Here is a 19,641-nt window from a genome sequence, read left to right as displayed (position 1 = left end):
CCAAGACGAAGATTACAAGACAATGATCTTTCCAACGCTATGACAAAAAGAGATTACTTGGTGATAATCTCTGCGAGGCAAGACGCGGAGGTCCTCCCCGTGTTTCAACATCAAAACGCCAGGGTCGAACCCGCGTCACAACATCAAAACGCCAGGGTCGAAACCCGCGTTACAACATCAAAACGCCAGGGTCGAACCCCGCGTCACAACATCAAAAACGCCAAGGTCGCCCCTCGCGTTTTTCTACGCCCTGCGGGTACCCAACTCCGCGTCTCCAGTCTAAAACGCGGAGTTAGGATCCTGAACGCCAACGTGGGCATTGTTTGACTCATTCAACATGAGTTGAATGGTTCTAAAACCGTTTCCCACGATTTGGGGACGATTACACCCCATTATAGAGAATTAAGGGGGCGGTTACACCCCTTAATTCCCTATAAATATGGGTAAACTCAACTGAGTTAGGGCTGGTTTTTTGGAAACGGAAGAGTTAGCAGCAAGGCTGACATTTTCGGATCTGGGGCTTCGCAGCAAAGGTTTTGGAGGAGATCGGCCTTGATCCTTCAGCAACGATCGACCACAGAGCTTTCTTTTAGCCTTGGCTTATTAACCGATCTTCGGTTCAAATCAACTCTTTTACAGAGTTCTTCTAAACTCGTTCAGAGTTCTCAAACTTGCCACACATACAAAAGATGGAGACTCCGCTGGGGATTAGCTTCTGTGACGAAGAAGTGGTGGTGCAATCCGATGTTCATCTCACTGGAACAACTGTCGAAACTCTCGTAGTAGAGTTTGATCAAGCCAAGTTTGAAAAGGCTATCTCCTCTGGATCCCTTAGCCCCAAGGCTATGCGCAAGATCCACAAAGTCTCCAAGGAGAATAAATCTCTAACTGTTGCTGGAGTGCCGAAGAAAGTCCTCTCCTTTGGCCGCAATTTGTCGAACAGTCACTCTGCTTCAGGAGCGAGCTTAGCCTCAGCCGAACTCGCCCAGCGAGTTGAATGTCCCACATCCGCGTCAACACGATGTGCTTCAGGCCATAAACGGCTTAGAGAGGAGACGAGCTCCATAAACGCCGATGATGCCTCTGCAAAAGCCTTAAAACAGGCCAAGAAGAATGCTGCTCGTCGAAGAAGAAGGTCTCAGCGACGAGCACAACTTCGAGAAAGTCGATTCTCCAACCAACGCGAACTTCGCGTTCGTGAGCCTAAACGCGACCCTGAACTTCGCGTTTATGAGCCCAAACATGAGCTTCGCGAGAACCAGATTGAACGCGGCCCTCAATGGCGCGTTTTACTTCCAAAACGCGGACCTCAAGTCTACATTGAACGCGAACTTCAACTTCGCGTTTCCCAGTCAAAACTCGACCCTCGCGTCGACAATGAAGAACGCGACCCTCATGTCGCCAAACCAAAACGTGACCTTCGCGTTTCAAGTGCCAGACGCGACCCTCACGTTTCAAGTGCCGAACGTGACCCAAAGCGAGACCCCCGAATGCTCTGCGTAGCGCGACTAGGTTGAGGGGCGGATATAAGAAGTTTATGGATTCAAGGCATCTCAACTAGATCCATATTCACCAAGAGCCAGTCCTGTCCAATCATGGACAGGGGGTTCCAGTTCAAACCTCACAATCAGTGAGTAATTCTCCTCGAATCTTTATAACAGATTCGAGAGAGTTCACATCGAGAGAAAGATCGATGCAACAAGTCATTCGTTCATTTCAATGTGAACGACTGATTCCTACGGTCCTCTCGGGACGCCAATGCTGCTCATATGCGGCCCAACTGCTGGTGTTCAACCAATTTACGAACGTTGCTTTACCCAACCAACGACGGCGTTCACACAAGAAGAAGACTTCTGAGGATGAATACCTTAGAGTCACTTCTAACATGATCGGCAGAGGGAGATCATCAGTTCCTAGTTCCGATGAGTCAGAGAACGATCAGTCTCCTGGCTTGAAAGACTTCCTGAATAAGTCTGATGGAGTTTATCAACATACTCGGACGCGAACAGGAGCCATTCCCCCTGTCAACTATCGGAGTTTAGCCAGGGGAACCAATTCCAATGATGAACACTCAGCCATTGCAGAGTCCCAGTCATCAAGCTCTTTTGTTGAACATGAGAGCTACGCTTATATGACGGGAAACCATGAAGATCTCGCGAAGAGACTTGATGAGCAGGAGGCCATGCTCAAATCTCAGCAAGAGGCCATCAATGAACTCCTGGCCCTGTTGACTCAACTCGTCGCAGACAAGGCCAAATCTCAGAAGACAGATTCGCCACTCAGGCAAGAATCTTCCCGAAGGGAAAGAACGTCTTCGTCCCGACCTCACACAAGCAAAGGGAAGGGAAAAATGGTTGATGACACGGCTTCTGACCAAGAAGCCCACAACCTGGAATCTTCCTCTGATGAAGGAAGAGAGACGGAGTATGAGCAAAATCCTCAGTCGGCTAAAATCGAGGAATTGGAAGCCCGCCTCAATGTCATTGCTAACAGAAGCGAGCTCCAATATGAGGGAGTTGTTAGGCCCTACCCTGCCGAATGGGACGCAGCCCCTTATCCTCCAAAATTTGAAATCCCGACACTACAAGCTTTTGACGGCACGGGATCACCGAACCAACATATCTATCATTTCAAGTCACAGACTGGGAATGTAATATCAAACGATGCCGTACTGGCTCGATTGTTCATAGGCACCCTCAAGGGGGTTGCCTTTGAATGGTTTAGGAAACTTCCTGCGGGATGTATCCAAGAGTGGACAGATCTAGAGAGACTCTTCCTGTCAAGATTCTTTATCCAGACTGGGGGTCGTACACGATCTCCTAACAAGTCGATCTCTGCAACAACCAGCTCGGCGGTGCGTGAAAAGGACCAAGAGCCCGTTAAGATTTCACCCTCACAAAGGAGTGATTCCAAACGTGCGACTCTTGCGGAAGCCAACAAGGCAATGTCTACTCAGGAGAAGACGCGTCAAACAAACGAACGCGTTATACCTGAGAACCCATGTGAGCAGCCGATAGGTTACTCCGACGGCAACGTCGATGAGGTGTACTATCAGGCTGGGGGGGTGTCTCACTGTCCGTGTACCAAAATCATCAGGGCAGTATTATCAACCTGTAGCTGCCCCAAGACCGCTCCACAGAGGGTCTCGATATTCGAGGGAATTTCCGATGGAATGATAAAGCCCAAATCAAGGCGTTCCCACCAAAGAGGATCGATTGCTCGAGATGATGAACCCCTAGAAGTGACTATCAACATGGTCAACAAGGGAAAATCCCCAATCATTTCAAGTGATTCCGACCCTAATTCCTCTCCAGGAAGCAGGGTCAATTCGGGAACAGCTCAGCTTCAGCTAGAAGCCGTCAGATAAGACAATTACTGTGGGATCCATGAGGGTGTACATTCCGATGATGAACTCTCGGATTCCTATTCCGTTCTCGCATCTGACGAGACAACGTCTAGCATAGGACAAGCTCGAGAGGTGCTCATGGTCAATACAGATCAAATAGCCAAAATCATTGAAGAGGCCCTGGCTAGGCAGAAGGAAATCTTCAAGATCGAAATGGGAATGGCTATGCAGGAGATGAAGCAAATGCACGACCAACAAATCCGCGCTTTGTCAAGTCAGCTAGCTGAATCCAACCGTCGCACCCAGAACGCCGCAGTTGGTAGCAATCCAAAGGTGGACGAAATCATCATGGCCGACGCACCACCCAAGAATACTGGGGGTGGCCCCACTAAAAATAACAACACTGGGGGTGAACCCACCAATAGTGACAACACTGGGGGTGGCCGTATTATTCCTCTCGACAATTGTCCAAAACAGGATAGAGATCAGGCCGAAAAGATGAAGGATCTCGAAAGAAAAATCGACGCCCTGATGTCTACTCGAGAGGTGAAGAGGACCGGCATCCCGTGTCCTTACCCGAGAAAGTGGGATTCGATCCCGTATCCGGCGAAGTTCAACCTGATCAACTTCACGCCGTTCAACGGAAAGGGCTCGCCCACTCAACATCTGATCTACTTCAAGTCTCACTTGGGAGTAATCTCGGGCAACGAGCCTTTGATGGTTCGGTCATTCGTTGGCACCCTTCGCGGGCCTGCCTTCGATTGGTACCGCCGTCTCAAGCCCGGAAGCATCAACAGCTGGGAGGACTTGGAAGGCATGTTTCTCGCCCATTTCTTCGATGATGACACCGAGGTGTCGATCAGGACACTCTTCGACGAGAAACAAAAAGGCGGAGAGTCGGTGGATACCTTCATCAAACGCTTCCGCAATCAGGCAATGAACTGCAGGGATCCCGTCACGGAGGAATTCCTCTTGCAGACTTGTCAATAGGATGACAGGTCCACAAAACTATTACGTTAACATTTACCTCTGATAGTCCCTCAACTTGTCAATCCGTTTTAATAGGATTGCAGGTCCACAAAACTATTACGTTAACATTTACCTCTGATAGTCCCTCAACTTGTCAATCCTCTTCTCAATAGGATGACAGGTCCACAAAACTATTACGTTAACATTTACCTCTGATAGTCCCTCAACTTGTCAATCCGTTTTAATAGGATGGCAGGTCCACAAAACTATTACGTTAACATTTACCTCTGATAGTCCCTCAACTTGTCAATCCTCTTCTCAATAGGATGACAGGTCCAAAACTATTACGTTAACATTTACCTCTGATAGTCCCTCAACTTGTCAATCCTCTTCTCAATAGGATGACAGGTCCATAAATCTATCACGTTAACAGTTACCTCTGATAGTACATCAATCTGCTAATCCGCTTCAATAGGATGGCAAGTCCACAACTATCACGTTAACAGTTACCTCTGATAGTCAAACTCATCAGATAATAGCCTACCTGGTGATGTGCGTCTATTCTGACTTCATGGATAGTGCCTCACTAGGCGATGTGCTTTGTCTGCCTCTTTTTCTTCCACTGCTAAGTCCAAAATCAACTTATCGACTCTTTCCAATAGAGCGATAAGTTCTCAAAATTGCTTCCATAGCAATATCTTTCTTGTCACGTTAACACTACACCTCTGACAAAATCCGCTTATCGACTCTCTTCAATGGAGCGATAGGTCCACAAACCCGTCAAGTTAATCCCACACCTCTGACGACACAATCAACTTATCGACTCTCCTCAATAGAGCGATAAGCCCATAAAATACTGTTAGGTTAACATCACACCTCTAACAGTCAAACCCCCCCAATGAACTTGTTAATCTTTTTTCAACAAGAATAGCAAGTTTTCATTATGAAATCCCCAGCGGATTAAAGATTTTCTAGAATTATCCTAGTGATAATAAAGAAAATTTTTGAATTTCACTTTAGGTGAAAATTCATGCCAAGTTAATACTATACCTCTGGCACTTCCAACTTTCTTTCGGTGTTTCAAGCCACACAGGAAGAAACGACACCAAAAATCCATGCCTTCACGCATGGGGGACTTTATCTCGATCCCTAATTAGAGATAAGCCTACGCCTAACACGCGTTGCCGGTTAATCTTTCGCCGTGAAAAAGACACCAGGATTCATGCCTGGGGGACTTTATCTCGATCCCTAATTAGAGATAAGCCTACGCCTAACACGCGTTACCGGTTAATCTTTCGCTGTGAAAAAGACACCAGGATTCATGCCTGGGGGAGTCTATCTCGATCCCTAATTAGAGATAAGTCTGCATCTAACACATGCTACCGGGTAGCATATTCCCGTAATAATAGCAAAGCCTACGTATTCAATATCGTAGCAGGTCGTTATTAATAACGCCAAAATCCATGCCTTACACGCATGGGGAATTTTATCCTGAATCCTAAGTAGGGATAAGTCAATGTCTAACACACGTTGCCGGTTAGTCTTTTACCGTGAAAAGGACATCAAAATCTATGCCTCACATGCCTGGGGGAGTCTATCTTGATCCCTAATTAGAGATAAGCCTACGCCTAACACACGTTGCCGGTTAGTTGTTTCCCGTGAAAATGACAAAGTCTATGTATTCAAAATCATAGCATCAAGTCTAAGAGGGTTCATTCTCTTAGCACAACGTTACATGTGGAACGGACTTAGACAATCCATGCGCTAGCCCGACTCAAACGGTAGTCGGTAAAGGCTTATCAAATCCGGTGATGGCTGAGGGTTTGCCAAAAATCCTACGCACATTTGCAGGCCCATCAGCTTAATAGATGTGAGTCGAGACTTAAGACTTAGTCAAAATGCATGAAAGTCACCTCCGCGTCTCACATCGAAACGCCAAGGTCATAGCCGCGTTTTAAGTCAGAACGCCAAGGTCAGACCCGCGTCGCAAAAACCACAATCCCGAGGTCAGACCCGCGACGCGAAGACGATAACGCCAAAGTCATAGCCGCGTTTCAAGTCAAAATGCCGAGGTTAGACCAGTGATGCGAAAACCAAACGCTAAGGTCAGACCCGCATTACAAAAATCAGAACGCCGAGGTCACACCCGCGTCTCAAGTTCAAAATGCAGGGTCCACCCCCGCATTCCAGAAGCAGGATTATGGCGCATACCTTCACACAGGTCCTACGTGGAAAATCCCTTCAACCAAGATGCCTTCGAAGCGAGTGCAGAGAACGACTCCTTTACAACAAGGAATCAACAGCTTCAGGGTTGAGATCCAAAGTATTCCGAAAATTCGTCCCAGTCAACCACGAACTTTCGAAAACTTTGGAGGGGATTCTGTAGGCTGTCTAAAAATCACAATAGATAGCTTATCCCCCATCAAACACCGATGATGGAAGTTACAATCTGACGACTCTCATATTCTCAAGGAACCAAGACGAAGATTACAAGACAATGATCTTTCCAACTTACAATCTGACGACTCTCATATTCTCAAGGAACCAAGACGAAGATTACAAGACAATGATCTTTCCAACTCTATGACAAAAAGAGATTACTTGGTGATAATCTCTGTGAGGCAAGACGCGGAGGTCCTCCCCGTGTTTCAACATCAAAACGCCAGGGTCGAACCCGCGTCACAACATCAAAACGCCAGGGTCGAAACCCGCGTTACAACACCAAAACGCCAAGGTCGAAACCCGCGTTACAACATCAAAACGCCAGGGTCGAAACCCGCGTTACAACATCAAAACGCCAGGGTCGAAACCCACGTTACAACATCAAAAACGCCAAGGTCGACCCTCGCGTTTTTCTACGCCCTGCGGGTACCCAACTCCGCGTCTCCAGTCTAAAACGCGGAGTTAGGATCCTGAACGCCAACGTGGGTATTGTTTGACTCATTCAACATGAGCTGAACGGTTCTAAAACCGTTTCCCACGATTTGGGGACGGTTACACCCCATTATGGAGAGAATTAAGGGGGTGGTTACACCCCTTAATTCCCTATAAATATGGGTAAACTCAACTGAGTTAGGGCTGGTTTTTTGGAAACGGAAGAGTTAGCAGCAAGGCTGGCATTTTCGGATCTGGGGCTTCGCAGCAAAGGTTTTGGAGGAGATCGGCCTTGATCCTTCAGCGACGATCGACCACAGAGCTTTCTTTTAGCCTTGGCTTATTAACCGATCTTCGGTTCAAATCAACTCTTTTGCAGAGTTCTTCTAAACTCGTTCTGAGTTCTCAAACTTGCCACGCAAGTTCTCCACAACGTCAAATCGTGAGGAGAAGACATCGTTCCAGTGAATCAAGACGTGCGGATCGTCAACGGAGAGCAAACTCGACGCAAGCATTCGGGGGAGGCACTCCATCGCCACCGTGAAGAACCCAGTTTTAAACAAAGAGGAAGAACCAATTTCGTTCTCCTCTCTTTTGTAATCAAGTTGTAATCGAAATCAAAGAAATACAAGTCAAATAATGTAGTATTTCAATCGTTGCCCATTCACCTTGAAAGATCCTATTGTTTCACTCCAAACTTCAATAACTCCATTAGGAAAGACCTTATGGACTTGAAAATGGTCTGGACCACCTGGACTTGAGCTTTCCTGAAAAAGGCTTCAAATGAGAGTTGAAAAGTAATATCATATCTCCTTGATTAAACTCTCTTCGAATGATATTCTTATCATGCCATCATTTAGTCCTTTCTTTATAAATGCGAGCATTCTCATAGGAATCTAATCGTAGCTCATCTAGCTCATGAAGTTGAAGTTTTCTTTTCTCCCTTACGGTCTTCATATCAAAATTGGCGCAGCTTGATAGCCTAATACACCTTGTGCTCTAACTCAACTGGGAGATGATAAGATTTGCCATACACCAACTAGAACAATGTCATGCCTATGGATATTTTGTAGGTAGTTTGATAGGCCCATAAGGCATCTGGGAGTTTCATAGACCAGTCATTTCTCGAATGATTAACTGTTTTCTCTAAGATACTCTTAATTTCACAATTTGAAACTTCCACTTGACCACTAATTTGGGGATGGTATGGCGTGGCAATCTTATGAGTGACCCCATACTTTTTTAAGAGAACTTCGAATTTTCTTTCTATGAAGTGTGAACCGCCATACTGATTATCGTCTGTGGCATCCCAAACCTTGAAAAAATAATGTTCTTGAATAGTTTCACAAGCACTTTAGCATCGTTTGTGGGGGATGCTATCACTTCTACCCATTTGGAGACATAGTCCACTGCCACTAAGATGAACTTGTTGTTACACGATGGCGAAAACGGTCCCATGAAATCTATGTCCCACACATCAAAGACCTCAATTTCTAAGATGGAGTATAAAGGCATCTCATGTCGCTTTGAAATGTTCCCGGTCATCTGACAACTATCACAAGATGTCATAAACTATTTTGCATCTCGGAAAAGATTCGGCCGATAGAAACCTGTTTGTAGAACTTTTGTAGCTGCAGTGCTTGCATGTCCCCCATAAGAAGATGAATGGCAATGATGGAGAATACTTGTAACCTCATCTTCAGGAGCACATCTTCTAATCATCCCATCAACACACCGTTTGTATAGAAATGGTTCATCCCAAAAATAATACTTCACGTCAGCAAAGAACTTCTTTTTCTGTTGATAGCTCAGATCCGGAGGCAAGACTCCACACAATATGTAGTTGACGAAGTCCACATACCATGGTGCATCCAATCTTTCTATGGCTAACAACTGATCATTTGGGAAGGATATGTCGATCGGTAGTTCATCCTTCTTCCTATCATGTGATTCTTGTTTCATCCTTGACAAAAGGTCTGCCACCAAATTTTTTGTCCCTTTATTTTTCTTTATCTCTAGGTCAAACTCTTGTAAAAGTAGTATCCATCGAATCAACCTAGGCTTGGCATCTTGCTTGCTCAAAAGATATTTGATGGTAGAGTGGTCGGTATAAACAATGACTTTGGATCCCACTAAGTAAGACTGGAACTTGTCAAAGGCGAAGATAATTACTAATAGCTCCAGACTGGAACTTGTCAAAGGCGAAGACAAATGCTAATAGCTCCTTTTCAGTGGTAGCATAGTTAACTTTAGCTTCATCAGGAGTGCGACTAGCATAATAAATTGCATGAACTATCTGTTTCTTTCTTTGGCCCAACACAGCACCAACAACATAATCACTTGCATCAGTCATGACTTCAAATGGGAGATTTCAGTCTGACGGTTGCATAATAGGAGCTGTTATCAAAGCTTCCTTCAACCTACGAAAAGCATCAAGACATTCATCAGTGAAATCAAGGGGAGCTTCTTTAAGAAGAAGGTTAGTTAAAGGTTTTGTAATTTTTAAAAAGTCTTTGATGAAACGCCGATAGAAACTGGTATGTCTAAAGAAACTTCATGCTCCTCTAACTGACGTTGGTGGAGGCAACTTTTCAATGATTTCCATTTTTGCTCGATCAATCTCAATTCCGTGCTCGAACACCTTGTGTCCTAGAACTATTCTGTCCCTTATCATAAAGTGGCATTTCTCCTAGTTTATGACTAAATTAACTTCTTCGTAACGCTGCAAAACTCGAGACAAGTTAGCTAAACAACTATAAAAAATAGTCTCATATACGGAGAAGTCTTCCATAAATACGTCCATAATGTCTTCTATAAAATCAGAGAAAATTTCCATCATACATCGTTGAAAAGTGACAGGGGCATTACAAAGACCGAAAGGCATGCGCCTATAAGCAAAGGTCCCATAGGGACATGTAAAAATGGTATTTTTCTGGTCACTAGGATGAATAGAGATTTGGAAAAATCCTGAATAGCCATCTAAATAACAGAATTAGGAATATCTGGCCAACCTTTCCGACATCTAGTCTATAAAGAGAAGTGAAAAATGATCTTTTCGGGTTGCCTTATTCAACTTTCTATAATTAATGCACATCCTCCAACCCGTAACCATCCTAGAAGGGATAAGTTCGTTATTATCATTCTTGACTATGATCACCCCACCACATAGACCGGGCTAACCCATTTACTATCAGAAATATGATAGATTACCCTAACATATAATAGCTTAAGCACCTCTTTTTTAACCACTTCCTTCATGTTAGGATTTAATCTACGTTGGTGCTCTATAGAGGGTTTATGATCTTCCAAGAGAATTATGTGCATGCAAATCTATGGGTTGATTCATTTAATATCATCCATGGTGTATCATATGACCTTGCGATGCATCCTAAGTGTTATAAGAAACTTATCGGTTTTATTTTCGTTCAAATGTGCATTCACAATCACAGGATAAGTAGAGTTAGGGCTAAGAAATTCATACCTTAAAGAGGAAGGGAGGAGTTTTAATTCTACCTTTGGTGCTTTATCCTCTTCACAATTAGAACTTTTTTAGCTCTAACTTTAAACTTTCAAACTTTGCATTTCGAAATGGAGCAGTTTATGTTGATTCTAAAGATTGACCATACGTGGCTACCTCGGGGTCCTCATTATTTATTGAACTGTCACTTATCAAACACTTCTCAAGCGCGTTAGCTGAGTAATGGTTTACAAGTTGCTCATCTGTACACTTGTCAATCACATTGACCATGTAACAAACTTTATCAGTTAGAGGGAGTTTAATGACATTGCTTAAATTAAATTCTACCATCTCCCCTCTAATATTTAGGGAGAGTCTTCCATTTTTAACATCGATTATAGACCTACAGTAGCAAGGAAGGGTCTTCCTAATATAATTGGAATGTTAGAATCTTCTTCTATTTCCAAAATACAAAATCAACCGGGATAAAGAACTTACCGACCTGGATAGACATCTTCAAGTATACCTATCCGATATTTTACCAATCGATCCGCTAATTGGAGTGATATCGTGGTTGGCTTTAAATCACCTATGCCAAGCTTCTTACAAATAGGCATTGGTATCAAACTTACGCTTACACCTAAATTACAAAAAGTACGGTTAATAGAGACATTACCAATAACACAATGAATAGAAAATAAACATGGATCCTTAAGTTTAGGAGGCAACTTATTTTGGATGATAGCACTGCACTCCTCGGTAAGGGCCACAGTCTCGTATTCTTCCAATTTCCTTTTATTAGATAGGATCTCTTTCAAGAACTTAGCATAAGAAGACATTTGAGAAATAGCCTCAGTGAACGGGATATTGATGTGCAACTTTTTCAAATCTCCAAAAAATTTCTGAATTGCTTTTCTAACTTAGCCTTAGCTAATCTTTGGGGAAAGGGTAGCGGAGGCTTGTAAGGAGTGGGAGACATATATTTCTCAACTTCTTTTTCTTCCTGTGTTTGGGTCTCATTATCCACATCTACCACCTTTTTAATTTTTTTCTTCATGATAACCATCTACCAAGGCATTTTCCTTCATCTTAGGTCTCTCATATTATTTTCCTCTCCTAAGGGATATAGCATTCACATGACCCCTGGGATTCGTCTCGGGTTGTCCAGGTAGCATGCCCGAAGGCCTAAAAGAAGAGCTAGCATTTTGCGCCAATTGGGTGATTTGTGTCTTTAACATCTTGTTATGGGTAGCTAGGGAATCCATCTTAGAGGCCAATTGTTTTACTATCTCATTCGTGGTTTGTTGTTGTTGCTTAAACTCTTCATTCAATCTCGATTGAGTCATCACAAATTTTTCCATCATATTTTTCAAATTAGACCTTTGAGAAGGGAGATTGGATTGAGGAGCACGAAAACCAGGAGGAGCAAAATTAGATGCGGGCATGGGATTTCCAGGTGGGTTTCTATAAGATAAATTAGGATGATTCCTTCACCCTGGATTATAAGTGTTGGAGAATAGGTCTCCCTTCTGATTAAAATTATTAACATAGTTAACCTGTTCATTACCAGAAGTATTAAAGGATAGAGGTTTCCTAATTGACATTCAAGTGCAGAATGACCCACGTAACGAAATATCTCACATGCAATTGAAGTAGACGCCACAGAATTAATACTTAAGCTTTCAAATTTTTTAAACAAAGCATAAACTTTAGAGGATATATGATCTAAAGCATCTATTTTATACTTTCCTCCTTTTGATGTCTGAGCACGCTCGTTCGCCCATTGATAGTGATTCTGAACCATGTCTTCAATGAGAGTGTATGTTGTTTTGTTCATCAAAGCTCCTCCTACAGCAACATCAATAGTAGTTCGAGTGTTGTAAGTGAGCCCGTTGTAGAAGGTGTGAACAATTAACCACTTCTCCAGTCCATGGTGAGGGCACATCCTTAATAATTCCTTATAGTGTTCCCAAGCTTCATAGAGTGACTCTCCTTCCTTCTGTACAAAGCTTGTGATCTGGTTTCTCATCTATGTTATTTTACTTAGGGGAAAATACTTTGCAAGAAACGCCCTGGATAACTGATCCTAAGTGGTAATGGACCCAGCTGGCAATGAGTGCAACTAAGCCCTAGCCTTATCCTTTATAGAGAATGGAAATAGTCTGAGTCAAATAGCATCATTGGTCACTCCATTAAGCTTCAAAGTGTCACAATACTCCAAGAAAATTGACAGGTAGAGGTTCGGGTCTTCAGTAGCACCTCCTCCAAACTGGATCTGTTGAACCATTGAAAGCAGTGATGGTTTTAGCTCAAAGTTATTAGCTTCAACAGTGGGCCTTGTAATACTCGAGTGCGTGCATTGAGCATTTGGGGTAGCAAAATCCTTAAGAAGCTGATTCTGATTACTCATCGTAGTTTGTTTTGTGTTCCTTTGCTCCCTTATATACCTTCTTATGTTTTCAAGAGTCACCGATAGTTCAGGATTGTCTTCGTCGTGTACTTCTGATTGATGCCTTTGCATAGAAGAAAGTGAGTAGCAAAGAGAATATAAAAAATCTAGTCTAGCTTAATAACGTAAGCACTCAATATTAACACCATAGTTCCCTGACAACAGTGCCTAAAACTTGATAGGCAAATGCGCAAGTGCACGGACTCGTTGTAGCTATCAAGGTCGATCCCACAGGAACTAGGGTTAATTACCAAATTTTTATGCTTTCAAAACCAATCAGGTGGAATTCAATATAATGAAGAGCCAGAATTAGGTTTTCACCATAACTTCGATGCACAATGATGAATTATTTTAATTCTCGGTGTTGATTTAAAATAGAAAGGGTGAATTAGCCTAAATTAATCTAAAACCTCTTTCAAGTTCTAAAGATCGTGCCTAATTAATCTCAATTAACCTATTTTTATAGAATCAATATTAAATTAAACCCATTAAGCTTTATGCTAATCCAAATCAAATCCCTAAGAAATCTAGCCTACTTTCGTGGTTCGAATCCCCTGCTTAATTTCTAGATGTTCGGTAATTTTACCTTTCAGTACTTTAATTAATTACCTATGATTGCTAATCCGATGATCAAGTGAATCAAAAAAATTAATTCATAAGAAATTAAGTTTAAAGTTCTAAGCTTTCACCAATAACCTATATTAATTCATCATCAATTACCAAAAAGTTGGATTCTTTCCCAATCCTAGACAAGGAATCTACTCACACATGATTGGGATAAGAGAATACATCAAATAAACATGCAAATCAATCATAAGAATAAATTAATTAAAGAGTGGAAAGAATTAACCCCTCTTTTAATTAAAATCTTCAAAATAAAGACTTGCAATCCAATCTTATACAAGAAATTCATGTCTTCCTTTAATACTTGAACTCTAAAATAGATGCTAATTGACGGCTAAGAGAACACCCAAAAGGATCCTAAACCCTAAGATAAAATACTTATATATAGGCCTCCAAAAAATCTGGAAAAAGATAAGGCCCGAACCACAGGTGTGGTGCGCACCACACTAAGGTGTGGTGAAGTTTGTCTTGCTTATTTTATGCTTGTTTATATAATCTTCAATATTTTAGCCGTAACTTTTTTGTCCAACCTTAGAATGAGAACCTGAGTTGGAGAGATATTAAAGAGATCTACAACTTTTGTCTTTTGAGCTTTACCGGATTCGAATTGCATCATGGTCTAAATTCTAGTTTTTCATACTTGTGCATCAATTTTCTTCTAAAACCATGCATTCTAAATCTCATTGTTGCTTCAAACTCTTATTTGACTTCCAACGATCATTGAATCTTTCAATCTTGAGCTAATACCTACATATAAAAACACAAACCACAGTAGTATCCTTGATCTACACATGAATATGCATCAAACACCCGTAAATCATGCTTGAAACACACTAAGGTAATGCATATTTTACGTGTTTATCACAATCTGACTGTCAATACAGATCATAAGGCAGCAACTTCCTCTTATATCTTAGAGCGAATTATGCCCGAAGTTAGGCAGAAACTTGATCTTACTCCAAGTCAGATAATTACAAGGGTATATGATATGAGAAAAAATAACTATATCCAAGAATAAAGAATATGATGCACAGAGGAAGGCGTTGACTAAAATCTTTAGACATTGGGAGAAATCTTACGAATTACTTCCACGATATCTTGAAGCAATTAAGACAAGCGAATTGGAGGTACTATGGATCATGGTCGAAAAGGAGTAGCGGCGAATTAGATGTGGACAATGTAATCAATTAGGTCATAGTAGGTCTCGTTGTCTATCAAGAACAAGTATATAACAATTAGTTGGTAATATATTCTCTATTTCTATCTCTATTTTTCATTATTATAGTCTTATTGATTCGGTAGAAACTAATAAGTTAATAATTATGTGTGCAGGTATATACACTATGCTTCCCGGGCCGGTTAGTGATGACGTCCTCTATGATCGGTTACGCCACCATTCATAGAGCATATCATTTACATTGGTAATGATTGATAAATTTAAAATCATAAGTTTATAGTCACATATTACTTACTCATTGTTAAATTCTAATATATATTTTTCATTGTCGTGTAAAGAGGAGTGGAGCTTAGTTATGATTGATCATAGCCTTGGACATACGCGTTGGCCACTTGAAGATCCGCTTATCATTGCTCTAGTAGCCTAAGCAGGTTTTCTCACATGCTCAAAATTACGGTGGATGAAGCTTGATTGGGCACTACTTAATGCATTGATGGATAGATGAAGGCCAGAGACTAACACTTTCCATCTACGTGTCGGTGAGACGACTATTACTCTCCAGGACATAGCAGTGATTATTGGTCTCCGCATTGATGACCCTTATGTTACGGAGACTGATAGGCATATGTGGTGTCATATCTATGATGATTTGCTAGGACTACCTCCGGAGTCCTTTCCTGGGCGATATATTAGATTGATGTGGCTAAAATTTTTTTCGCAAACCCCTTGCCAAAAGATACATCCCAAGTCATGATCCAACAACATACTCATGCATATATTTTGCACATGATCGGGACTCTTCTTTTTCCCGATTCAAGTAAATATAAAGTACATTTGAGGTAAGACAACTTGTTATTATTATAAAGCACTATCTTGACCGTTTTTGCTAGATTTTTGCTTATTATTGTTATAAAATATGACTAAACGCATTTGCCATGTGATAGGTGATTACCGCTTCTCCAGGACTTCGACAGGTGTGGGATATTATCATGTGGTAGTGCTGTTTTAGCATACCTATATAGAGAAATGTCAAATGTTGCTTTTATACAAAATAAAGAGCTAAAAGGATGTTTAACATTGTTACAAGTTTGGGCATGAGAGAGATTGGTTTTGAAACCAAGGTTATGCGAGACGCGAGATTTAGATGGACATATTCCACTAGGCTGCGGGTAAAATTTTTTGAATGTAGTTAATGAAAATTTAATTTTAAATTTTAAATTTGGAACTAGAACCTACCTTATATCATACATGCAGATGGAACGTCACTAAAGCATACGATGAGGCCCCGATAAGACAAATTTTTACAGAGGAGAGCTCGACCGGATAAAAATTTATCAGGTATCAAATTTGAATTTAAGTTATTTAAAGTTATCGATATATTTCAAAGAGTTATTAATATATGAAATATTTTGTAGTTCGAGGGGCATCCATACGCACCCTACCTACCTCGTCTACCATTGAATTGAGAGCCAGAGTTTCTCTCATTTGTTTCGAAGTAGTGGAGATGCATGTGCCGGATCGCTTGCTTAGACAGTTTGGTTTCACACAGCATGCTCCACAATATGTTAAAAAATAGAGAGAAAGGCGTTTAAGGGTGGACATCAGATTGACTGGCGGATTGTGCGTCATTCATACATTGCTAGGATGGAATGATCGATATCAACTTATTGTCGAGCAGCTTTATCCTCCGATGGAGGAACTCGATTACATTAGATGGTATTAGGGGAATACCAGACGGTGGATAATCACTCAAACCATGCCTTTAGTTGACAAAATCGAGATACACTCTCAACAAGCAAGATATGTACCAAGATGTGTAGATGAGAGAGCATGTGTAAGTAAATTGTGCAAATTAGAATGGTTTTTTTAATCTCTTGTTAGCTTTTTTATATCATTATCGTTATATCTTTTTTATGTAACTGTAGATATGTAGGAACTAAAAAATGCCAATAAACAAGAGAGTGACGAAGCTCGTCATTGTAGACAAGGTTCGAAACTAGTCACTGAAGCCCATTCAAATGACGAAGTTCGTCAGACGAAGGTCATCAAAGAAGATCCTCACCAAGCAGCGCCTCACCTCTCAGAAGACAAACTTCGTTATTTGAGATGAAGTTCACTTAGAAATGCAGCTCGTCATTGAAGACGAATCTCCTTTAGAAAACGAAGCTTGTCATTGAAGACGAAGCTTCTTCAGAAACGAAGCTCGTCATTAAAGACGGATATCCTTCAGAAACAAAACTCGTCATTGAAGACGAAGCTCCTTCAGAAGATGAAATTCATTCAAGGACGATGCTCGACAAGCAGCAAGACTCATCTCATCAAACGAGGCTCGTCATGCAGGAAGACTCGTCTCATCAGACAAAACTCGCCATGCAATGAGGCTCGTCTCATCAGACAAACCTCACCACACCGGGAGGCTCGTCTCATTAGATGAACATCGCCATCCAGTGAGGCTCGTCTTACCAAATAAAGCTCGACGCCAGGAGATGGCTAACATCCATAAAGACCCATTCAGCCCACGTGGGCTAAATTTAAGGAGTCAGCTACGCTCCTGATATCATGGTCAGCGCATCAGTTACGTGCTAAAGGCCTATAAATAGCCATAAGAAGCTATGAAGAAGGTAGCTTAAAAAAAGAGCTTAAAACTTTGGGCGATCTAGCACGTAAACTCAGAGAGCACTCAAAGAGCACTTAGACCCACACACGTCAAGAGCTAACATCAGCCACCAGCGGCGGCTCAAGCACTCAAAAGAGGCTATTTTCTCCTGGAATCGAAGCAATCTTGCTCCGATCGTTAACGAAAAGTAAGCTCGACACGAGTATCGAGCGAGACATCTCATCGCCACACAGAACTCACGTTAAATAAAGGAGAAGTCAAATCAACCTTCTTCTCTTCTATAATTAAAAAAGAACGATTGTAAAAAGATTCTTACCAAGTGATAGAATCTCTTCTTACAACTAAAATAGTTAAGAGAACCAGTCGAATTGTCTTTTTCGAGGCCTTACAAGATAGACGCTATGGACGAGATAGAGGGGATTGCAAATGAGGGCATAGCTATCGTCACAGGAGATTCAGTACATGTGTCGCTATTGCACAAGATAGTGGCGAGGGTTCGTAGAGCTCTTCATCAAACTCATGAGAATCGGCATGAAAGTCAGGAGCAGATGGTGCATGAGGATAACGGGGGAGGGGCGGACTTTTAGGTTGTTAGCTTTTCTACTTAGACTATATATTGTCGTATGGGTAGACTTGATACATTTGGATTTGTTTAGCATAGACTATATATTATCGTATGGATAGACTTGATACATTTGGATTTGTTTAGAGTATTTTATTGTATTGATCCGATGATGACATATCTATTGTGTTGTGAATTGATTAAATGTGTTATTATCCAGTGTTTATTTAATAAAATTTATCACTTTTATAAATATTATACTGTATATCAATGTATACAAAGTGGATGCTATATTTTTACGTAAATTTTGGTTAAAAATACTGTATATGAAGCAATAGAGGCAAGTACATGTTTTGTGCATGTTTTCAGGCTGCCTAGGAAATATACGGGACTAGTATCTACGGGACTAATACTCCCGTAGATTTGATGGGGCGTCAGCTTGGCTTTCTGCTTAACGTATGAGACTACTAGTCCCGTACATTTTGTGAAGTAGGAACAAAACCTACGGGACTACTAGTCCCGTAGATTTTGTGGTGTGATTATTAGTCGCCAATTAATGACGTCTCGTATGTTTCGAATATGCAGTTTTTTAAAACCAACCTCTTTTTGGCCTGTTGGTCAAAATGATGTCGTTTTTGCTAAATAATTAGCAAAACTGTCGGTTTTACTAATTATTTAGCAAAAATATCTTTTTAAAAAAACTCCATTAAAAGCTACTATTACAAGTCCATGAAAAAACTTTTGGGTGTATAAGTGAAAACATATAACTTTTCATATTCAATATTTCAATATTCCCTCTGATCCTAAACGAGATGAAAAATGGAAGGAGTGCTACATTTATCAATATACATGTGTTATTTGTACTTCAGATATCTTGCATAACAATGAGAACATTATTTGTGGAACCTGATTTATATGGAAAATACATATTACTAAAATTCAAATTGCGTTTCTAAGACACGTGCGATTCTTTTCTGAAAGGTTGATGATGTGCTAAACTCTCTTAATTTTTCTGAATTAATGCTCTTCTTAACCTAAAGCAAGACCACAATGAAAATTTCTTAATTATTTGCATAACTATGTAGTTGAATTAGTCTTAATATAATCTTTTTACCGCCATCAATTAAAGTTCACCCACATGATCACCCGACATGAAGCGTGGGGCCCCCCAATCGGCGGATCCCAGAAACATTTCTCAGTGCCACATCCAAGCGAAAAGAAGCCTGGAGCAAGAGACAAATCCACGTGTCTATTTTCCCCGCCTTCTCCAGATTTATGACGTTGACATCTCGCAAAGATATCCTATTACTTATTTATTTGTTCCCTTCAAAATCTCCCACTCATCAAAAATTAATTAAATTATTTATTTATTTATTTATTTATTTTTCGTAAATCGCTGCTTCTCTTTCTTCCTCCATCGAAATCCGCATTCCACTTTCTCTCTCTAGAAACCCGCGAACCCATTTTCTCTCTCTATAAATTCCCCACCCCCCAATTCTGGGGTTACGTCTTCATCAAGATGCAATAGCAGCGATTTAGGGTTGCAAAGATGGCTGATTTCATGCA

The sequence above is a fragment of the Asparagus officinalis genome, chromosome 10 (genome assembly GCF_001876935.1).
Source record: "Asparagus officinalis chromosome 10, Aspof.V1, whole genome shotgun sequence".
NCBI classification, from domain to species: domain Eukaryota; kingdom Viridiplantae; phylum Streptophyta; class Magnoliopsida; order Asparagales; family Asparagaceae; genus Asparagus; species Asparagus officinalis.
The sequence above is the reverse complement of the archived record's forward strand: the minus strand, read 5'-3'. Positions refer to the sequence as shown.